The following is a 25,009-nucleotide window of genomic DNA, read 5'->3' as shown; positions in this document are numbered from 1 at the left end:
TTACATGTGCTTTGTCTTAGTACAGTTTTTATTAAAGTTAGTTTTATGCATCAAATATGCTTCAAAAACTCTGCAAAAATGTTTGCTGCTTTTTTTTTCATGTTCTCATTGTTTTCTATGGGTGAAAAAACGCTGAATGAATTGACATGCTGCAGATTTCCAAAATGCTGCAATTCTCAGATTCAGTCAGGAACAAAAAATATTATGTGCATGAGATTTCTGAAATGTCATAGCTATTGCTGTGCTGTGGAAAGCGGCTTTTAATTTGCATGAAAAACCTGCTGCATGTGAACATAGCCTTGGAGTGTCTACTTTGAATGGATTGTCCGGTCTTAAACTACAAGTCTGCAGTCACTCTATGACTGCAGACTTGTTAACCCTCACATTGTGCGCACTGCAAGGATTCTCTGGTAAAAATAGGAGCAACTAGGTCACCCCTGCTACAGGTGCATCTCCCAAAATTAGAATATCATCAAAAGGTTTACGTTCTTCAATACAAAAAGTGAAACCCAAATATATAGTCATTACAAACAGAGTGATCTATTTCAAGTGTTTATTTATGTTAATGTTGATGATTATGACTTACAGCCAATGAAAACACAAAGGTCATTATCTCAGTAAATTAGAATACTTTATAACAACAGCTTGAAAAATGTTTTTAAAATCCAAAATGTTGTTCCACTGAAATGTATGTTCAGTAAATGCACTCAATACTTGGCCGGGGCTCCTTTTGCATCAATTACTGCATCAATGTGGCGTGGCATGAAGGCAATCTGCCTGTGGCACTGCTGAGGTGTTATGGAAGCCCAGGTATGTAAGAACCCATCCAGTCCACACAGGCAAAGAAATAAAACTAGATATGTCCATAAAATGTTATGTATAATAATAAGAAATAACACAGGAAAACATATTGAACACATGAAGAAAAAGAGGTCCAAAAAGCCATGGAAAGTCATGACACCAATTGAAATCTATCAGTAATAGAATGCAATCCTGCCAAATAGTGAAAAATAATATCAGCTGGTTCAACTGATGGCCTATAAAAGGTGTCTCATTACAAAAAGAAACCTCTCATAATGGGCAAGACCAGTGAGCTGTCTCAAGACCTTCACAGCCTTATTGTTAAAAAACATACTGATGGCATTGGTTACAGAAGAATTTCTAAACTACTGAAGGTTCTAGTGAGCAATGTTGGGAGTGGAAGTGGAAAGAACATCATTGCACCATAAACCAGCCACAACCAGGTGTTTTCCTCAAGATTTCAGAAAGAGGAGTGAAATTAATTATCAGAAGAATTGTCCAAGAGCCAAGGACCACCTGTGGAGAGCTACAGAAAGACCTGGAATCAGCAGGTACAATTTTTTTCAAAGTAATGCACTCAACCTCCATGGCCTGTATGCACGCTCACCACACACTCCACTGCTGAACAAAAAGCATGTTCACGTTTAAAGTAGCCTGTGAAATACTGGGAGAATATAGTCTGGTCAGATAAGACCAAAATTGAACTCTTTGGATGCCTTAATACACACCATGTTTGGAGGCCAAAAGGCACTGCATATAACCCCAAAAACTCTATACCAACAGTGAAGTATGGAGATGGGATCATGATGGTGTGGGCTATTTTTCAACATTTGGCACTGGCAAACTTCATATAATTTAACCCCTTCGCAACCCTGGGATTTTCCATTTTCTTTTTTTGCTCCCCTTGTTCCCAGAACCATAGCGTTTTTATTTTTTGGTCAATATGGCCGTGTGAGGACTTATTTTTTGCGGGACGAGTTGTACTTTTCAACTCCATTACTAGTTTTACCATATCTTGTACGGGAAAACGGGAAAAAAATTCCAAGTGCGGTGGAATTGCAAAAAAAGTGCAATACCATAGATGTTTTTTTTTAATTTTATTTACCACGTTCATTGAATGCTAAAACTGACCAGCCATCATTATTCTCCAGGTCATTACGAGTTCGTAGACACTAAACATGTATAGGTTCTTTTTTATTTAAGTGGTGAAAAAAAATTCCAAAGTTTGGTTAAAAAAAAATAAAAAATAGTGCCATTTTCTAAGACCTGTAGCGTCTCCATTTTTCGGGATCTGGGGCCGGGTGAGGGCTTATTTTTTGCGCACCGAGCTGAAATTTTTATCGATACCATTTTGGGGTAGATCGGATGTTTTGATCGCCCGTTATTGCATTTTATTGCAATATTGCGGCGACCAAAAACGTAATTCTGGCGTTAAGAATTTTTTTCTCGTTTTCCATTTACCGATCGGATTAATTATTTTTCTATATTGATAGATCGGGCGATTCTGAATGCCTCAATACCAAATATGTGTATGTAGGGTTCTTTTTTAATTATTTTATTCTGAATGGGGCGAAAGGGGGGTGATTTAAACTTTTATATTTTTTTAATTTTTTTTTATATTTTTAAAAACTTTTTTTTCACTTTTTGCTTGCTTCTATAGTCTCCATAGGAGACTAGAAGCAGCACTTGTCCGATCGCCTCTGGTACATACAGATGATCAGCAGAAATGGTCCTGTGCTATGAGCGCCGACCACTAGGTGGCGCTCATAGCGACCAGCTCACGACAACCCCTGGTGTCTGCTGCAGACCCAGGGTTGTCATGACCACCCATCGGTGACCCGCGATCATGTGACCGGTCGCCGATGGGCGGGGTAAGTGACACGCTTCCGGCGCGGCGCTGCTAAATGCCGCTGTCAGAAATTGACAGCGGCATTTAACATGTTAACAGCCGCTGGTGGATCGTGATTCCACCCGCGGCTGTTGCGGGCACATGTCAGCAGTAAGAATCAGCTGACATGTGCCTGGTTCAGTGCGGGCTCAGCGCTGGAGCCCTCACTAAACCGGGGGATTACAGCCTGTGCATACTAATACGGCACAGGCTGTAAAGGGGTTAAGGAAGGATGAATAGACAAATGTACCAAGACATTCTTGTTAAAATCTGCTTCCATCTACCAGGGAGATGAATAGGAAACGGGGGGTGGACATTTCAGCAATGCTATGATCCCAAACACATAGCCAAGGAAACTCTCAATTGGTTTCAGAGAAAGAAACTAAAGCTTCTAGAATGGTCTAGACCAATCAGCTGACCTGAATCCAATAGAAAATGTATGGAAGGAACTAAGGCTCAGAGTTCATAGAAGGAGCCCACGGAACCTTCAGGATTTAAAGATGGTTTGTGTGGAAGAATGGGCCAAAATCACATCTGTGCAATGCATGCGACTAGTTTCTCCATACAGGAAGTGTCTTGAAGCTGTCATCACCAACAAAGGCTTTTGTATGAAGTGTTAAATTTCAGTAAGAGTGTTGGTGTCATTTCTCATTATAGCACATAACTTAATTTATGGACATCTATGGTTTGATTTCTTTGCGTGTGTGAATTGGATGGATTGTTACTGATATCTGGTGAGAATTTCATGTCAATAGTACCTTGAGAATTATATTTACTCAGAAAATTGGTGAAGTGTTCAATACTTATTTTTCCCTCTATATATTTCATCTGACAAGTATTTCCATGTATTTTTAACTCAAATCTGTTTTCAGGAAAGCAAGACCCCCAGCCACATATTATCATGTTATAGATGTGATCACATCTTTCCTCCTCTGTTCTGATTAACATTTCATTATGTAGAGTCCATATTACTGTCACATGATGCTGACATGGCAGTCGCAATGCACTGGTGGGCACACAAAGAAGCGGGCCCCTGTGCAAGAACAATATATGAGCCCCTTGCAGTCCAATAGCTGATCACAATGCACAATTTCACCTGCTTTGGAGGTGGTAGTGGCCTCCTTACCTCTTGGGCCCCTGTTGCACCAATAGTATGGCCGCCCCTGTTGCAATGTAACCACCCCAATAATCAGACTTCTTTGACTGGATGGTACTGATTCTAACATTCTGTATATTTTTGCCCTGTGGTGTGATACTATTTTTCTTTTGATGAGATCTGAAACTATAGAGACAGAATCTATTGTAAATAGATTAATCTATGTCACAATATCATGTTACAGAAATGTATGTGTGGGATTTTTTTATATTCATTTTTATCTATATTGCGCTCCTAAAGATGTAAAAATCTGGTTCTTTGGTGCAATGTGACAAATGATTACATGGATTTGCACTATTCTGAACAATATAACGCATTAAGTATACTTCCCTTATAACTTCAGTCATTTAATATTTCCATGATGTTTGTAAACAATTAGAAAAGCAAAGTGATGAAGTGAGGGGCTTATGGTACCAGTCACCACTACCCCTAGAAATGATGACAATTGAACATTATGGGTAAGTTGCCCTGATGAGAATTTGGTGCATTTTTGATGAGGCATATTTTCCTTGAGCAAAAAAATACAGCTTCTTACAGGTGCCGCAAGAGGATGGCATTTATAGAAATCTCATGCCCACTGTGACATATTTTTTTTTTTTTTTTTTGTAATTGTAAACTGACCTGTTGTGTGTTTTTGAAATCTACTTTATTTGAGGATTTTCCCCATAGACCTAAATGAAAGGAGAAAAATCTGCAGGTTAAATATGTATATGCGTTTTCAGTGTTTTTCTGTAGCAAAAGCGCACTGAAATCGCATGTAATCCACACATGACTTTATCAATAACGTTTTATGAAATGCAAATACCAGGAAGTATCAAAAGCAAAGCGGCTTTATTTAAAACCTGACATACCAAAAAGGACAGAAAAATCACAGCTGAAAAAACATAAAATGCATGTAAAAAATGCTATGAAAAAGCGCAAGTAACCTAATTTAGCGAATAGGTGTAGAAATGCTGCACCAAATGTGCAACACTCAGTGTGGGAACGTAGTCTAAGGGCTTGTGCACATGACCCTTAATAATCGGACAAATACTATCCATCGTTTTGACGGATAGCACTCGTCCCCATGTTATTCAATGAGGCAGTCCACATGTCCTTTTTTTTTTGTTTTTTACTTTGACCGATTTGGTCCAAGGAAATATTTGCAGCATGCTCGAGTTGCCGCCGATAATCGGATGACACGCGGCATTCATGTCTATAAGTACATGGAAAACATGGACACACAGCATGTAGAAGTTGGTATTCTTATATTCTTTTATTTTTCTCCACATCCGATAAATTTTGATCACACTCTCATAAAACTCTGATTAGAGTCTGATCCGAGTGTGATTAGCATTACCAGACAGATTTTCTCGGATGAGAGTAAATCTGTTGTATGACCCTACCCTAAAAGGGAACCTGGCATGAAAAAATCGTCTATAAACTGACCTAACTATGCTTCTGTAGGCAAGTACATACATTTGTAAAATTGCAGTGTCCAAAATAATTCCCTCAAGTACCCCAAATCTATTAGGGCTGTGATTTAGTTTCCAATGGCTACATCTTGCTGTAGCTCTTCCTCAGCCGGATGGGCATGAGCAGATCAAATTATCGGACTTCACTCCATGGCCACTTATGCCATAAGGCGAGCTGAGTGTTTTGCCTTAGATGGCAGTCAGAGGGTAGTAAAATGCTGTTACTCCTCTCTCTGACCAAGATGCTGAGCACTGGCTAGTAAGCAGCGGTCAGCCGCACCGTCCTACGGGACAGACTCGTCTCCTTACTGTGGTTGACTCCGGCTAGCAGTCCTGTCTATAGTTGGCTCACTCGGCGCACCCTGATTGGTCACGCCAGACCTCCTGGAGTGCACTATACACTTAATGCATAGTGCCACTGCCTGCGTCTCAGAGACACCCCCTGACCTGTGGGGAGCTTGTTTGGCCAGCGGCACTAATCGTCGCTGCCCCTTGCAGATGTTGTCCTTACAAAACCTAAGATAAAACCAAAATGAGTAAATACCCTGTAGTAAGTAAATTACTAAATAGTAATAGTACATGTAAATAACATAGGGCACTTAGTTAACACTGTTTTGCTAAAAAAAAAAAAAAAAAAGCCACAGTGAGAATGCACACGAATGCATTGCACTTATACCAATATGCTCCACATCAATGTTTTTAGATTTGTTTTAGATATTGTTCTTAGTGGGATATGAACCCAGGACCCCAGCTAAGCAACAGTCCTAACCACTGAACCATTATGCTGCCCACAAAATACCTGAAAAATGACATTGCTGTGCACATGTTTTGTCTTTTATCACTTTTTTTTTAACTTCCTCAGGGTTTGAAGGTCAGTTACCGGTTAAAAGAAGTACGAGGGTCAGTCAATAAGTAATGCCTCCTATTTTTTTTCTCCTTTTAATTGGCAAGAAATTCAAATGCAATTACATAGGTTGAAAACCACAACATTAACGATTAATTTGTCACTTTTCAATATAATCTCCATCCATTTCCACAGTCTTGGTCCACCGTTTAACAAGGGCATGTATTCCAGCATGGTAAAAAGCATTCTTGGGACCCACCGTGCACAAACTTTTCTGTATCCCAGTTGTCCAATAATTTTCATCACACTGCCTTTACTGAGGCAGATAATGCCGTACAATTCATCTGCAGTCACCCGGCGGTCACCACGAATGATGTCATCGACTCGCTGAATGTTGCTTGGAGTCACTGCGGTTACTGGCCTGCCACTCCGCATTTTGTCAGCCAACGGTGATGGCCCTTCCGCTGTGTTACAGCGACGAACCCATCGTCTAACAGTACTGACATCCACTGTTCCATCACCGGACACATTTTTCAGTCTCTCATGAATTGGAATGGGCGTTTCACCTTCTGCATGCAAGAATTCAATCACAGAACGTTGTCTAATACGAACATCGATGTCAGCCATTTTGCAAACGGATACAGTCCTGCCACCTGTTGGTGCAGGAAGTTGCAATTGCTATAGATTGGAGAAGAAGGTTTGAGGAATTGTGCCAAATTCAAATATTTAACATAACTACCTTATTTAAGGAGAAAAAAAATAGGAGGCATTACTTATTGACTGACCCTCGTAATATTCTCATTCTTTGGCCGGGGTGACACGAGTGTATGTTCTCTCATGCAAGAGAATCTGGCCGATTATGCAAATGACACTGCAAATTGTCAGTGCACGGTACTCCGATCCTCTCGCATGAGAGAATCGTAGCACAGTTGCGGAGGAGACAGAGAAAGTAATTTCTCCATCTCCTCCATTGCCGGCATCCACGGTAATCAGACTGCACTCGGATAAACTCCCAGTGCAGTCTGATGTTTCACACTCACCCATAAACTTGTATGGGTGCATGCGATCTGATTCTTAGATGCACTTGCAGCATGTTATGATTGTCTTCTCATGCGGAAGCGGCATTAGAAAATAATCGCGGATCTGCACGGCCCCATAGTATAGTATTGGGCCGAGTGCTATACTATAAAACATTGTATAGCACTTGGCTGTGTTACACGCTCGTGTGAGCGAGCCCTTTGTGCTTGAAAGCTACTCACTATTTAGTGTTTACCATATTTTTTGGACCATAAGACGCACCCAGGTTTTAGAGGTGGAAAACGGGGAAAAAAACTTTTGAAGCAAAAAATTTGGTAAATATTTTGCATAAGTGAGATGTTTTTTCTGGCACCGTTTGCTTCCGAATTGGGAAGTGAGTGATGCTGATATCCTGCCAACAAGCCTACCAAGACACCAGCATGATAGCTACCAATGATGCATCTGTCCTGTCAGGTATCTCTAGACGTGATGTCCTCAACACTGCTCCCTTCCCAATGCTGAAGTACCGTAAGCAGCGCTGAACAAACACTTATAGGGACTGTGACAGCTGATATATTCTGCCTGATCCACGAGCAGCATGAATCAGTCACTGGATGTACAACCAAAGGCAGATACGGTATGCTTCCCTCTGAAATGCTGCGGCAGAGGAAAACATATCATACTTGGGCTTCTCCTCTCCTGCTTCCAATGACTGACAAGTCTCTTCCTGAACATGCATGCAGGAAGAAAATTGTCACTCAATGGGCGCTGATGGGAAGAAGCCACTGGGGACCCACCTGTCCAACTAGTCTCCAGTGCGGCTTGGTCCACAGCTACATTCGGACTATAACACGCATCCCCTTCCTCCCCCCAAATTTGGGGGAAAAAGTGCGTTTTATAATCCAAAAAAAATACGGTAAATTATATATAAAAAAAATGCTATGGGTGGCAAATCCACTGCAAAAACAAACGCCTATGAAAGCGCTTCAAGTGTCTTCGAGTTGGAAAACATGGAGGGTACGCCGGTGTCTAAATGATGGTGTGTGCACATACCCTTAGACTATGTTCACACCTTGTTTTTTTTTTTTGTTTTTTTTAGCGTTTTTTGCTGCAGTTATATGTACAAATTAAAAGCTGTTTTTTTACAGTACCAGCGAAGCTGTGAGATTTCAGAAATCTCATGCACTTTTTTTTTTCTGACTGAATTGGAAAGGTGCTGCTTTTTTTAAATCTAAGACAAAAACAAAATACACAAATACCTAAAAGTAAATGGATAAATCGCACAGTGCAAAAAAAATAATGATAAATAATAAAGGGTGTAGAGATCCGAGGTTGTGGGTTGTAAGTACTCACCTAGGCAGATTAACGATGCAACAATATTTTATTGATCACAGCCATGGTAATAAGCAATTCCAGGTAAATGGCCAAAAAACAGTTCTCTCAGTCCTCAAATTCCCAATCTGGGTTCAGTAGTTCCACTGGCTTTGTATAACGCCATAATGGTAACATGTTTATCCATTCATCCTTCCAAGTCCACGGTCTCCATCCTCTTCCTTCAATCCTTCCACCCAACTCTTCGCCTAAAAACATGTCTCTCCTCTACTTCCCTGGGTTCAGTCCCCCTCCCAGGTCAGAAGTGATCACACCCTCCCCCTTAAACATTCACTGTTCGCTAAACAATGAAGAATATTCTAGAAGCCTTCATCTGAGACTGCATGTAAGACCCCCTGTGGTGACGGCTCCACTGTGTCTACAATCTACACACACATAACGAGATTATTGACTATTGGAACAATGGTCAGATACTCCTGAGTTACAGATTAGTGGAATGCTGGACATTTTACAAGTGAATCTAGTGCACATACTGACAAGTTAGCAGAACTATATAAAACATAACAAGTAAATCACTAATAAAACACAATAATACTATTAACAAAAATGGTGGTCCGTTGCTGGAAAAGTATCATAGTCTTTAGAAAGTGGGCAGCTCCTAGAATCATAGAATCATAGAATGGTAGAGTTGGAGGGGACCTCCTGGGTCATCTGGTCCAACCCCCTGCTCAAAGCAGGATTCACTAAATCATCTCAGATATCTGTCCAGCCTCTGTTTGAAGACTTCCATTGAAGGTGAACTCACCACCTCTTGTGGCAGCCTGTTCCACTCATTGATCACCCTAACTGTCGAAAAGTTTTTTCTAATATCTAATCTGTGTCTCCTCCCATTCAGTTTCATACCATTGCTTCTAGTCATTCCTTGTGCAAATGAGAATAAAGATGATCCTTCTACAATGTGACAGCCCTTGAGATATTTGTAGACAGCTATTAAGTCTCCTATCAGTCTTCTTTTTTGCAAGCTAAACATTCCCAAATCCTGTATCTGTTCCTCATAGGACATGGTTTGCAGACCGGTCGCCATTCTGGTTGCTCTTCTCTGAACTTGCTCCAGTTTGTCGGTCTTTTTTTAAAATGTAGTGCCCAAAACTGGACGCAGTATTCCAGATGAGGTCTGACCAAAGAGGAGTAAAGTCCGATAATGACTTCACGTGATCTAGACTGTATGCTTCTGTTAATACATCCCAGAATTGTATTTGCCTTTTTGCTGCTGCATCACACTGTTGACTCATGTTCAGTCTATGATCTATTAGTATACTTAAGTCTTTTTCACATGTGCTGTTGCTTATCTCTATTCCTCCCATTTTGTATATGCTTTTTTCATTTTTATTGCCCAGATGTAGTACTTTGCATTTTTCCCTGTTAAAAACCATTCTGTCAGTTACTGCCCACTGCTCCAGTTTATTTAGGTCTTTTTGAATCCTCTCTCTCTCTTCTCTAGTATTAGCTATCCCTCCTAGCTTTGTGTCATCAGCAAATGTAATCAGTTTACCCTCAATTCCTTCATCTAAATCATTGATAAAGATGTTGAACAATACAGGTCCCATGACAGAGCCCTGTGGCACCCCACTTGAGACATTCATCCAACTGGATGTGAAGCCATTTATGACCACTCTTTGAGTCCGATCACTAAGCCAGTTATGAATCCACCTAACAGTTGCCTTGTCCATTCCATACTTGGTAATTTTTTCAATAAGGATGGTGTGAGATACTTTGTCAAATGCTTTGCTGAAGTCAAGATATACTATATCTACCGCATTTCCCTGATCCACCCAGTCAGTGATTCTGTCATCGAAGGAAATTAAGTTAGTCTGACATGACTTGTTAGTTGCTGACTCTGGTTAATCACTTCATTCTTATCCAAGTACTTACATACATGTTGTTTAATAATTTGTTCAAAGATCTTTCCTGGTATAGAAGTCAGACTCGCCTTCCTATAGTTCCCTGGGTCCACCTTCTTCCCCTTTTTGAAGATAGGAACAACATTTGCTCTTCTCCAGGCTTTTGGGACTTCTCCTGTTCTCCAAGAATTTTCAAAGATTATGGAGAGTGGTTCTAAAATTTCTTCTACGATCTCCTTCAGTACTCTGGGGTGTAATTCATCTGGACCTGGAGACTTGAACTCATTTATGTTAGCTAAATTGTCCCTCACAATCTCTCTGTTTACAGATAACTTGGATTCTTCTATTCCTTTAATAGGACAGTGAAGATCAGTTGATGTTACATTTTCTTTCTGAGAGAAAACAGATGCAAAATAGGAATTAAAAAGTTCTCAACATCCTTTCTTACCATTTCACCATTTTCATCCTGTAAAAATCCTATAGCATCTTTGACTTTTCTTTTACTTTTGACATACCCCCAAAATCCTTTTTTATTGCTTTTGACATCTCTTGAAAGACTTAATTCATTGTCAGCTTTAGCTAACCTGATACGTGCCCTGCAGGATCTGCAGACTGCGTTATAATCTTCTTTAAATATGCCTTCCTCTTTCCATTTGATAAATATTTCTTTCTTTCTTTTTAGCTTGTGTTTAAGTTCTGTGTTCATCCATCCTGGTTTCCTTAAATGCTTCCCATTCTTCCTACTTTTCGGGATTGTTAACGATTGTGCTTTGAGAATCTCATTTTTAAAAATTTCCCATCCTTCCTGAACATTTTTGTCCTTTAGGACATCCAGCCATTGGATCCCTCCTATTCTCTTTCTGAGTCTCTTAAAATCTGCCTTTCTGAAATCTAACCTTGAAGTTTGAGTCTTCACATGTCTTCCTCCTCTAGTTATCCAAAATTCTATAATAGCATGATCGCTGCCTCCTAGGGTTCCAGCCACTTTTACCTCCTCAACCATTTCCTCCCTGTTTATACAGATTAGATCCAAAGTAGCAGATCCCCTTGTTTTCTCCCCTACCTTTTGGAAGATAAAATTGTCAGCAAGAGAGGATAAGAATTTGCTTGACCTGTTAGCTTTACTTGAGAGAGATTCCCAACAAATGTCTGGATAGTTGAAATCTCTCATGATCACTGCGTCATATTTTTTGGAGAACTTGGTCATTTGATACATAAAGAGTTCATCCATATCTTCAGCTTGCCCAGGTGGCCTGTAGTAAATGCCTACAATGGTGTCCTTTCCAAACACTACTCCAAAAGCATAAATAATGCATACTAGCTAGAGAAAGAATATATCATATCTCCCCATCTGATCAGAATAGGCAAAAATATGCAGTGGGTCCCCAATCATGACACCTAAGCTTGGAAAAAATTCCAAATACCACTTGCAAATATAAAATACCAATTCTTTATTAACAAATAGTAAAATAGTGAAATAGTGATTAGAAAATCGTTCACAGATAATCACAAAAGTTTAAAAACGTTTTCAAGAGGAAAAGGATGAAGCAAAGAGTCGGTCACACAGGGACAGCATTAGTATCAGTTTTTCAGTAATAGTAGGTAGTGACAATAGAATCTCCCATACTAACTAGTAGAGCTGGCCATATAGGAAAATCTTACCTTGAATGTCATAACCGTGAATGTCCATAAATCGACCCACAAATATGGCTCACAAGAGTTTATTGGCCATTATGGAGAGACAGGTAAAAATATACTTGCACTATTAATTACACCAATCCAAATCATAAAGCTTACCCATCAGGAGTGTAGCTGAGTTCTGTCCCGTGCCACCAGTAACGCCCCGACGCGCGTTTCGCACACCCAGTGCTTTCTCAAGGGGAGGTGTCCTTTCCGTTGTTCTCTCCTTGTATTCTTACCCAAACAGTTTCCTCAGAACTCCCAGTCTCTGCTTCAATCTCTGTGCAGATATACGCTTTTCTAATATACAATGCGACACCTCCTCCTCGTTTATCAAGTCTGTTTCTTGCAAATAAGTTGTATCCTTTTAGCCTTTTATTCCAATCATGTGTATCGTCCAACCGAGTTTCAGTGATTCCAATGACATCATATTCCTTTTCCTGCGTTAGTAGTTCCAATTCTCCTTGTTTGTTGCCCATGCTTTGTGCATTTGTATAAAAAACATTTTTGTTTGTGATTGGTTTCTCTTCCTCCCATATTTTTATTATTTAACCCCTTAATAACATCTGACGTACTAATACGCATCTGTGCCCTGGGACTTAAGAGCCAGACCTGTATTAGTACGTCATCGCGATCGCGCGCGCACACAGGCTGTGCGGGCGCGATCGCCGCCGGGTGTCAGCTGATTGTCACAGCTGACACCCGGTACTATGTGCAGGGAGCGGTCCTGCACCGCTCCCAGCACATTAACCCCCGCGATGCCGCGATCGAAGTCGATCGCGGCATTGCGGGGGCAAGGGGAGGTGATCGGCGATACTCACCTCCTCTTCCGGCTTCCAGCGCAGTCTGCAAAGGCTTCCCGGGTGTTGCCATGACGACCCGATGTCGTCATGACAACATCCGGGTCACCAGAGAGCAGGAAGATTGCTTGGACATGCGCAGTGCATCTCCAAGCAATCTTCACACTGTGCACTTCTGACAGCCTTCATGGCATAGGGATGGTGCTCCATTCCTGTGCCATGCAGGCGATCAGAAAAAAAAAAGTGAAAGTCCCAGAGTGGGACAAAGTAGTAAAGTGTATAAACTGTGTGAAAGTGGAAAAAAAAAAAAATGTGCAAAAATATTATAAAAAAATAAAAAAAATAATACACCAAAAATAAAAATATAATGTACCCATCAATAAATATTATTATAAAAAAAATAAAAAAAAAACAATAAAAGTACACATATTTGGTATCGCCGCGTCCGGAACAACCTGACCTATAAAACTGTCCCACTATTTAACCCCTTCAGTGAACACGGTAAAAAAAAAAAAAAAAAAACAAAGCAAAAAACAATGCTTTATCACCATACCGCCAAACAAAAAGTGGAATAACACGCGATCAAAAAGACGCATATAAATAAAAATGATACCGCTGAAAACGTCATCTCGTCCCGCAAAAAACAAGCCGCCATACACCTCCATCAGCCGAAAAATAAAGTTATAGCTCTCAGAATAAAGCGATACTAAAAAATATTTTTTTCTATAAAATAGCTTTTATTGTGTATAAGCGCCAAAACATAGAAAAATGATACAAATGTGGTACCGCTGTAAACGTACTGACCCGAAGAATAAAGCTACCTCATCAATTTTACCACACGCGGAACAGAATAAAAAAAAAAAAAAAAAAAAACAATTCCTGAATTGTTGGTTTTTGTTTATTCTGCCTCCCAAAAATCGGAATAGAAAGCGATCAAAAAATGTCACGTGCCTGAAAATGGCACCAATAACAACGTCAAGTCATCCCGCAAAAAACGAGCCGTCACATGACTGTCTGCCAAAATCTGGAAAAATTATAGCTCTCAAAATATGGCGATGCAAAAACTAGATTTTACAAAAAATGCGTCTTTTAGTGTGTGACAGCTGTCAGTCATATAAACCCCATATGATTCTGGCATTGCTGTAATCACACCGACCCGAAGAATAAAGTCGTCTAATCACTTATACCGCACAAGGAACGGCGTCAAAAATAAACTCTTGGGTTAGGATTGTGCTAGGGTTGTGCTGGGGCTAGGGTTGTGCTGGGGCTAGGGTTGTGCTGGGGCTAGGGTTGTGCTAGGGTTAGGGTTGTGCTAGGGCTAGGGTTGTGCTAGGGCTAGCGCTGGGGTTGGGATTTTTTTCAAAAGTAAGAAAAAAAGATGACGATATGGCGACTAGTGTTGAGCGCAAGTGCTCGCTACTTGAGTTTGCATCGGGTGCTCTGGTATGCATTGAGTATCGTGGGTATTTGAGTGACATGCTCGAGTCTCTGCCCCATATGCTTCGCGGCCAAAAAACTTTACGGGGATTGCCTGCCATGCACGAGCGATCCCCGCATGTTTTTTTTTGGGTGTCTAATAACCGTGAAACATGCGGAGCAGGGACTCGAGCATGTCACTCGAGCACACGCTGTACATGGTGCATACCTGAGTACCCGATGCAAACTCAAGTAGCGAGCACTTGCGCTCAAGAATAATGACAACTTATTCAATATGATGACCTAATGTAAACAAATTCTGTGCCGTACCTCTGGGTTCAAAATGTTCACTATACACCTTAATAAAATCCTTGAGGGGTATAGTTTCCAAAATGGGGACACTTGTGGGGGAGCTCCACTGTTTAGTCACATCACGGGCTCTCCAAACGCGACATGGTGTCCGCTAACAAATTGAATGGAAAATCGGCTGAAATTGTTAGCGGACGCCATGTTGCGTTTGGAGAGCCCCTGTGTGCCCAAACATTGGAGCTCCCCCACAAGTGACCCCATTTTGGAAACTAGACCCCCCAAGGCACCTATCTAGATGCCCCTTCTTGCTAACTCCTCTAGCACTGGAAAGTCTTTTCTTTTCACATTTCAGAGAACTGCTAGGTCTGCAGCAGAGAACACTGATTTTATACAAAAATACAACAAACAGGCCAGTAAGTGACACATTTCTGCAGTCCGGATATCTGCCCCTACCTCATGCTCCTCTCAGATTGGGCTGTAAAAGCTTAGTGACAGATTACCTTTAAATTCGAATGTTCAGAAAAAAAGAGCTTGTAAATGGGGCGAAAATTGTAATGAAATAATTAAAAAAAAATGAGTTTTTGAAAAAAAATTACCCATTTTCATTTTATTAACTTGTATGCAGCTCATGCCAGGTTGGTTACTGTCTGGAGCTTGTACTAACTGGGGCCTCTGAATATGAGATTAGATGCTGTGCAGCTCATGTCCTGGCAAAAATAATCACCATCAGTAAGGTTATGTTCACACGTTGTGTTTTTGCTGCATTTTTTTCCTCAGGTAAAACCTGCTCTCTTAGCAGTAAACAAGATGCTTACAAAAAGCAGTTTTTGCTGCAGGATTGCTGCGTTTTTTTCAGGTACATTTGTCTCTTGCTGATAAAGGTACATGCTGATATAGTTTAGTGCATAAAAAAAAACATTGACTCAACTTCCTCAGGTTTTTGCACCAAAAATGCAGCAAAACCTGATACCTGCATTTTTGTTCTGTTTTTGCACTTACCCATTGCTTTCTATGGGTGAAACGATGCTGAAAGAAGTGACACACTGCAGTTTGCTAAAACGCAGCAGTTTTCCAAATCATTCAGGAAAAAACAATATGTATGCATGAGATTTCTGAAATCTCATAGCCTTTGCCCGTATTGTAAAATGCATCTTAGAATTTGCATAAAAAAACACAGCAAAAACGCAACTTGTGAACATTGCCTAATTTCAACTACTCTGATATAAATTGGAGAGCAGAAACCTGCAGGTCAAGCAAAGGAAATAGGCTTTTGACCATAACAAATTACCTTTCACAACTATTGCAGGATCCAACAGAGGGGGGTACTTCTGAACTCAATAATAACCAATGGGCGAGACGAAGTATTAAATGTCCGGGGTGTAAGTCCCTTGGCTAATAGTGATCTCAACATAATAAGTTCTCACTTATCCTTTAATAAGATGTTTAGTTAAAGGGCTACAAAAACATTAAACTTTAGGAAGGCGAATTCCATCAGCTGAGAGATGACCTTTGTGCCATAAACTGGGACAATGTCCTGAAAAATAAAAGTACACAAAGCTAATGGAACACTTTTATGAGCATCCTGAATAGGACCTGCACCCAATATACAGTTATGGCCAAAAGTTTTGAAGTTGATTATAGCGGTGTCCAAAGAACACCGCAAGGCAGGATTCAAGTACGGCATAGCAGATGAGAAGACTGAAACAAAACTGCGGCTTTATTATATACAAAGGAATTATATGCTGGGAGATGAGGATAACAGTATTTACAATAACAATATTACCAACATGAACATAGGAAGCTATAGCTGGAGCGAGTCACAAACTATTCTCCAGCTATGGTAATGAAAGCTCCGAACAAACAGTACACAACAAGTTTCACAAACTACTCTGAGCCAATCCCTATCTGGCTTTCCGCTATTCGGACCATGCTGCTACAGCATCCTAGCTACAAGAAACTATGCTAAACCTTAACACAGTTCATGCTGATGGGTCATTCACACATGCGCAGATGGCGGCCGCCGCTTGTTCCTGGTGGGAAAGAGCTGGATGAATTCACTTGAGTCCTTTCCTTGTATACGGGATCTCTTTCTTCCAGTTGGCAGACAAACGTTGCTTCACTCTCACAGAAATGGCTGACACGCTGTGTTGTGTGTTATCTCAGGTCCTCAGTCTCCAGGGAAAACGTTCTTCAAGAAAAGGATAAATTTCTCTACTCCTTGACAGTCTCAAACAGCAAATCTTTCTATAGTCCGTGATCTTCTCTTTCCATAGATTAACAGTGTCTTCTTTATAGTCTCTGCTGATCAGAGAAGCTGACAGCGTCTCCCTGTTAAAACAGACAGACACACATCCACACGTCTACTTTCTGGTTCTCCTTTCTCTCCCAGCACATACCAACAACAGCATGGGAGGAGACTAGTCCAACAGCAAGGCTCAAAGGGGAGCATGATGCTTTAAAGTCACAGAGTGTTCAATGTCCTGTAAGGGCCGATCCACTACATGCCTCCCCACTTAAAGACTGCCGTCATCGGCCTCGCTGTATAGCTCTGAAAGAAATAAAGGCTTCATGCAGTGGTATACATCACAGGACCACTTTCATCACAATACATATGAGTGGATCAAATAAACTGATCAGCTTTGTGCCTTTCTGGTGGAATCCCTGCATTAAGCCTACTGGATCTCCGGAGATCTTGACTGTCCTTCATCGGCATAACGGCTGTGTGACTTTTTTCTTCAACTGAAGGTTCGGCTGGAGTCGTGGTTTCCTCCTCTCTGCGAGCTGGCAATGCATCCATGTCGGGAATGTCAACTCCCACTGACTGGGTACCTTCTGCGGACTCCGGAACGGTCCACCCGTCTTCAACAAAGTCACTGTCACGGAAAATCGGTCTTGGTGAAGGAGCAGGAGGAGTAACTCTTGGAACAGGTGTAGGATCCTCAGAGCAGTATGGTCATAACATATTCCTATGTAGGGTTCTCCAACGAGACTCCTCATTTTCAGCTTGCACTTCGTACACTGGACCGTTGGGATGCGCTTTCTTGATCACTTTGTATGGTTGTACTTCCCAACATCCGCTCAGCTTCTCTTTGGGGCATTTTTCCCGCACCAGCACTCTGTTTCCTGGCTTGAGCGGAACTTCCTGAATTGGCGGTTGACCGCTGTGCGCCTTTTCTTGTAACCGCTGGCCTGCTTGCCGGCGGATGGTTTGAAGTCGTCGCCGGTGCTCTTTCACCCAGGAGGTGATAGATCGTTCAAATAAATCCTCTGGCTGTACCTGATTTAGCTTGATGATTTCTCAGCCGCCTCTGCCAGACAGTAGAGAGTGTATAGAGTATAACCTCTGGTGGTGTGGATCCGATTGTCATAGGTCCAGACTACGTAGTCCGGCCAATGCATCTTCTTGTCTTCTAATGTCCTCAACATTTGAAGCAGAGTTCGATTTAAAGCGCTCACAGGCCCCCTTCCCTTGGGGGTGATATGGGTTTTTTCGGGACCTTTCAATGCCGTACAGTCGGTACAGTTCCTCCATCACTTTACCCTGAAAACACCCTCCTTGGTCTGAATGAATCCGCTTTGGACACCAATAGACCCGGATGAAATCTTGACAGACAGCTTGCGCAGCAAACTCAGCCGTCTGGTCCCGAGTCGGGGTGACCATCGCAAACTTGGAGAAGTGGTCGGTCATTACCAGGCAGTATTGTGGGTCTCTAGTCGATTGTCCCACGAGGAGGTAATCTATAATCAACACTTCAAGTGGCTCTTTGGTCCCTATGGTCTTTATGGGTGCCCTCTGTTCTGTGCTTTTGGTGAGGTCACACATTCGACACTGTCGGCACACTTCTTCAACTGTCTCCTCCAGCCAGGGGGCAATATAAATAACCCTGTAGCCACTTGTAAGTTTTTCCCAGGCCGAAGTGAGCTCCAAATTCATGAGCTTCTTTGGCAATTTCTTGTGCCACTCTTCTAGGAACTGCTACTTGCCATCTCGCCTCTAAGTCAGCAGGCTGTTGCCACTTGCGGTATAGAATGACTTCTCGAACTTTCAGTCTATCCCACTGGCATATCACGGACTTTGTTTAAAGATCTAGGGTAGCTCTTTCTTCCTTGTCTGGCCATTTTCCTTGGACTACCCAGCTTTTCACTTACTGCAACCCTGCATCCTCATCTTGGACCCGACCCCATTCTTCGTTAGTCCTTCCCAGTGACTTCGGTATAGGTCGAGCCTCCCCACTTGACTGTGCCGCTACTGCGATGGTTGTGAATTTGCGGAAATCTGGAATCTCCTCTTCTTCTAGGTGCTCATCACGGTCTTCTCCCGGAGTCTCGAAGGTTACTGTTGACAATCCATCCGCATTGGTATTCTCCATGGCAGAGCAAGAAGACAAATTATGCGAGACTGGCAACCCAACGCTGCTTCATGGCGCCAAGCTTGGCAGTGTCCAGATGGGTCAACAGGTTGTTATCCGTTCGCACTTGGATCTTGGCTTCCATTAGGTACTCTGCAAATTTCTCCGTCATGGCCCATACTAGGGTGAGGAGTTCCAGCCAGAAGAAGCTGTAGTTGTGAGGGTTCCGCTCTGTATCCCTCAAGGACCTACTGGCATAGGCGATGACTCTTTCATGCCCACCTTAAATCTATGAGAGGACTGCGCCTAGTCCATGAAGACTGCCATCCATGTATAAGAGGAACAGCCGGTCAAAATCTGTGTAGGCTAAGATGGGGGCTGATGTTCGGGTGTCTTTCAGTGTCTGGAAGTTCTTCTACTGTTTCCGTTCCCAGGGTATACCCTGGTTTCTTGGTCCACCAACAGTCCCTCTCAGCAGCTCACGCAGCGGGCCCGCTATTTTCACATAGTCTTTGATGAATTGCTGGTAGTACTCAGTCAATCCAAGGAAGGCCTTTAACTCCCGCAGGGTTTGAGATGCTGGCCATTGTTGTATCACAGCAACTTTAGCTTGGGAAGGCAAGACTCCATCTTGGGACACCTTGTGGCCCAGGTACTCGATCTTTCTTGAAATGATGACACTTCTTTGGCTTTATCTTCAGGCCATGGGTCTGCAATCATCCGAGCACCTGCCCAAGTCTGTCCAGATGTTCTTGAAAAGTAGCAGAGTAAACGATGATATCATCCAGGTATATCAGAGTAGCTTCAAAGTTTAGATCACCCAAACACTTCTCCATCAACCGCTGGAACATCCCTGGCGCGTTGGATAATCCGAACGGCATTCTATTAAATTCAAACAGTCCCATAGGGAGTATGAATGCTGTCTTTCCTATATATGTTTGCAAACCACCTTGTTATCCACAATTGATAAAAGCTCGTAAGGGGCTGAAACGTCTTGTAACTTTGCTCTGTGGAATAAATGAATTAACTACTTAAACGTGAGTGCCGGGATTCGTCTTTCTTCCGTTGGATTTCCATCCTCCACATGCACCACAAAGTACTCAAGCAAACGGAGTGCCGACTATATTCTTTTTACATATAGTTTTTCTTGCATAACATTCAGGGAATTCTGCAGATCCTGCACTACCCTGAACAGTCTCTTCATTCCCTCCGCCCCCGACAGTCGTGGTGGCCTGAGTACGCAACACTTCGGAGGCACAGTTGTCTTCCTTACGCTTCTGCTAATATTTGTCGAAAACTTAAGGCCGAATCCACAGTCACTCCCTCACGCAGAATCTGTCTCATGGAAGTACTGTAGAGTCCAAGAATAAATTGTTCTCGTAGTATCCGGTCTACAGATCCCATGCCGCCTACTCCATCTGGCTCTTTCTTTTGTACCTCTGCAAGTACTTCCTGCAACGATATGGCATATTGGGAGACTCCCTCCCCTTCTTGCTGCAACCAATTAAAGAATTTTGCTGGAGATGCCCCGCACTAGCTGTTTCACTGTATATCTGTTCACCATCTCTTCTAAGGTGCTACTTGTGGTTTCCGGTTAGGCTGTGTTCACACGATGCGTATTTCATGCGTTTCCGCGGCGTTTTTGCAGTTGCGTAAACGCCGCGGAAACGCATGAAAAACGCATGGTAGAAGGGCAGCAATGTTCCCCAATGGAAATCCGCATGTGCTGTGCCCATGATGCGGATTTTTCCGCAGCGTTAACGCTGCGGTCAAAAATCCGCAGCATGTCAATTAATTTTGCGGAAACGCGGCGATTTCGCCGCCATTGACTTGCATTAGAACGCGCCAATTCCGCAAGACAGCATTTGTACTTGCGTAATTGGTGCGTTCTAATGTGCGGATGGTACCCGGGTGTGGAGGAGAGGAGAGTCTCCTCCACACCCAGGTACCATTGAAAAAGCTGTAAAAAGAAGAATAAAATAAAAAATAAATGTATTCTTACCATCTGTCGGCCCGCGCAGCGCTCCCGCTTGGTTCCCGGCACTTGCAGTGAGTTGTAGGACCTGCGGTGACGTCAGAGTCATGTGACGGGTCACGTGACGCTGACGTCGGCAGGTCTTTCAATTCAAAGTTGCCGGCAGCCGGGAGAACGGAGTGAGCAGGACAGCGCGGGCCATCGGAGGTAAGTATATACACTCTCTCGGTTCACACTGTATAAATCCATGCTGTTTGCATGGATTTATACAGTGTGACCTAGTTATCAAGCACTTTCCAGGTGATGCTAACATCGCCTGGAAAGCGCTTGTCAATCTGCATGCGGAAACGCATGTGAATCTGCATGTGGATCCGCATGTATTCTGCAGGAAAAACGCATGCACAATCTGCATGCGTTTTTTCTGCCAGGGAGATGCAGAAATGATGCAGAAATTTTCTGCTTCATTTCTGCATCGTGTGCACATACCCTTACAAGAAAACATTTCTGCGCTCCTCACCCTTCAGGGTGGCCAGAGCGATTTCAACTTGTAGTTCTGAGCTGACATTATGAATCTTGGCAGCGCTCTGCAATCTGGTGACCCAGTCTGTCAGGGGTATATTCTGGCCATCAAATTTGGGCAGAACACAATACAACATGGTCATAGGGCGGGCCCTTGCAGGGGTTCCACCATTACCTGCGATACTCAAATTGCTTTCAGCCATCTCCATCTCTGTAACCGTACCCTGCTCGCAGTGCCACTTGTAATGGTGTCCAAAGACCACCGCAAGGCAGGATTCAAGTACGGCACAACAGATGAGAAGACTGAAACAGAACTCCGTATGTATTATATACAAAGGAATTATATGCCGGGATATGAGGATAACAGTATTTACAATAACAATATTACCAACATGAACATAGGAAGATATAGCTGGAGCGAGTCACAAACTATGCTCCAGCTATGGCAATGAAAGCTCCAAACTGTAGCGTCGGCGTCCCTGCCTCCTGTTAGGCAGGGACGCCGTTCCCCTCACCTCTCCGCTCCGTGCCTGGCGTCCTCCTCCCGCTCTGCTGGCAGCGCGCGCTGCTTCCTGGTCACTGTGCTTAGGGCGCGCGCGCGCTCCCTCTCTCTTAAAGGGGACGTGCGCGCCGTCCTAAGGAGTCCCCGGCCAATGGATCTCACCATATATAAGGCACCTCCTCCAAAATGGAGGTGCCCGAGCAATGTTGTTGCAAAGCCTTTCAACTCTGCTTCAGCCCTCAGGTCCCGTTGCCAGCTTGTTTTCCAGTGCTGTCTACCTGCTTGCAATCCTGCGGTCCGACAGTCCGCCTACCAGCATCTGCCAGTCTGTCTATGGATCAGTCCGCCTGCGGACCAGGAAGCACCTGCCAGATACCTGCCAGATACCTGCCTGATACCTGTCTACCTGCTTGCAATCCTGCGGTCCGACAGTCTGCCTACCAGCACCTGCCAGTCTGTCTATGGATCAGTCCGCCCGCGGACCAGGAAGCACCTGCCAGATACTTGCCTGATACCTGCCTGCCAGCCTGTCCAGAGACTCTTACCCGCTCACCTGGGAGCGCTCACCTGCTACCCGCCTGCTAGCCTACCTGGAGGCTTAGCAGTCACTTGCTGTGACCACCTGCCTGTCCAGAGACTCTTACCCTGCTGTCACTTGCCGTGACCACCCGCCTGTCAAGAGACTGTCCCCGTCACTCGCCGTGACCTCCTGCCCTTCTACCCAGAGACTATCCCTGTCACTTGACGTGACTGCCTGCCCGCTTTCCCTGGGAGCCACCCGCTTCCTTACAAGGACTGCCCCTTTGTATAGTAGCTCAGAGGTTCCACCTCCCAGACCCGTTACACAAACAAACAGTACACAAGTTTCACAAACTACTCTGAACCAATCCCTATCTGGTTTTCCGCTATTCGGACCACGCTGCTACAGCGTTCTAGCTACAGGAAACTACGCTAAACCCTAACACAGTTCATGCTGATGGGTCACTCACACGTGCGCAGATGGCAGCTGCCGCTTGTTCCTGGTGGGAAAGAGCTGGATGAATTCACTTGAGTCCTTTCCTTGTATACGGGATCTCTTTCTTCCAGCTGGCAGACAAACGTTGCTTCACTCTCACAGAAATGGCTGACACGCTGTGTTGTGTGTTATCTCAGGTCCTCAGTCTCCAGGGAAAACGTTCTTCAAGAAAAGGATACATTTCTCTACTCCTTGACAGTCTCAAACAACAAATCTTGCTATAGTCCGTGATCTTCTCTTTCCATAGATTAACAGTGTCTTCTTTATAGTCTCTGCTGATCAGAGAAGCTGACAGCGTCTTTCTGTTACCTCAGACACATACACATCCACACATCTACTTCCTGGTTCTCCTTTCTCTCCCAGCACATACCAACAATAGCAGGGGAGGAGACTAGTCCAACAGCAAGGCTCAGATAGGAGCATGATGCTTTGAAGTCACAGTGTATTCACTGTCCGGTAAGGGCCGATCACCTACATTGACAAAAATTTTAGTTTTCACAGTTTGCTGCTTTAGTGTTTTTAGATCTTTTAGTCGGATTTTTGTATGGTTACTAAAGTACAATTATCAGCATTTCATACTTTTCAATATTTTTAATTGACAAATACGAGTTTATGTAAAGACTAGTGATGAGCAACAGTGCTTGTCACTACTCGTCACTCGCCCAAGCATCACTGTGCTCCGGATGCTCGTTACTCTGAAAGTATTTTTTTTTTTGAATGTTCAGGTGAAAGCTCGAGTTCCCTCCTTGTATGTTTGGTGCTTTTTAGGCAGTCAATAAACATGCAGGGATTGCCTGCCAGTCACTGTAATGCTGTAGCCATGTTGGTAGTGGCATTACTGTGATTGGCTGGCCACATAGCGTCATTCTACCCTGGAAACAGGCATAGTAGGGAGACCTGCTGCTGAGCGAGAGAGATTTTTACCAATGTATAGGCAGGGATTCCATACCACTTTTTTTTTTTTTTTGCAACAACAACCCTTCTAAGGGCTCATTCTAATGAATATTAATACTGCTGTTAGCAGTAGGTAGGGATAAATTGCGCCAGAGGCAGAGTGTAGGACAGGATAGGGTTCATTGCACGTCCTTTTTGCTTCTGGAACTCATATTTAATAGCTTTTCTGAGGGCTACTAATAATCTTTTTGCTTTTAATCTTTCAACTTGTTTTGAAAAGACATATTCTACTCCATTTACACTGCTCCAGTTGTGCGTTAAAAGCATACAGCCAGGCTTGGTTGAGTGGAATACCATCGCTATATAGTGCAAGCAGTCAAAAAAGTCCATCTGAGGTGTGCTACATTTTCTGTGATACAAATACTGAAAAGTTTTCTCATCATCTAAAAATTCTAGTCTATTTAAACTGCGCCAGTTGTGTGTTCATAGCTTAAATCCAGACTTGTCCGGTAACCAGTAGCATCACTATATTGCTATTGCACTCTACCAAGTTGTTCTGAGGTGGGCAAATTTTTTTTGCCCAAAAAAATCATGCATTTTTCTTAGCATCTAAAAAATTTGACTCTATTTAAATTGCGCCAGGTGTGCTTTCAAAACGTAAATCCAGATTTGGCCAGTAACCAGTAACATCGTTATATTGCTATTGCACTGTACCAAGTTGGTCTCTGAGGTGGGCAAATTTTTCTGTGCTAAAAAGACTCCAGTTTTTTTAGCATCTAAAAAATTCTACTCTATTTAAACTGCGCCAGTTGTGCGTTCAAAACTTAAATCCAGACTTGTCCACCCAAGTTGATCTGAGTTGGGCAAATTTTACTTTTCTAAAGATATTGCACAGTTTTCTCAGCAGGGAAATATCATATGTACTTTGTATATGTATAACCATTGTGTATATAGTGTAATGTCTAGTGTGCTCATAAGGCGAATAAATATATAATTTAACCTTGGGCTGCTTTTTTATCTCGATCCACGAATCCACACGTCCGTTTCTTGGTTTCATTTTCCATGGTACCGGGGCTGGTTTCTAGCCCGCTATAACTCTGTTAACGGACCAGGCATATATCGAACGAGAACTCGTGGCAGTCCTCGCGGGCTGACCA

At 42.9% G+C, this 25,009-nt stretch overlaps 1 protein-coding gene across 1 annotated transcript in view; it reads left to right on the top strand.

Moving 5' to 3' along the window:
• The window catches only part of SMYD3 (SET and MYND domain containing 3), a 1,332,179-nt gene that overhangs the window by 772 nt on the left and 1,306,398 nt on the right, over positions 1–25,009 (top strand). The window lies entirely within an intron of this gene.

The sequence above is a fragment of the Phyllobates terribilis genome, unplaced genomic scaffold, assembly GCF_046119375.1.
Source record: "Phyllobates terribilis strain yellow unplaced genomic scaffold, ASM4611937v1 Scaffold_3__8_contigs__length_932513732, whole genome shotgun sequence".
Classification (NCBI taxonomy): Eukaryota; Metazoa; Chordata; class Amphibia; order Anura; family Dendrobatidae; genus Phyllobates; species Phyllobates terribilis.
Note: the sequence above shows the minus strand (reverse complement) of the source record. Positions and strands in the feature narration are given on the sequence as shown.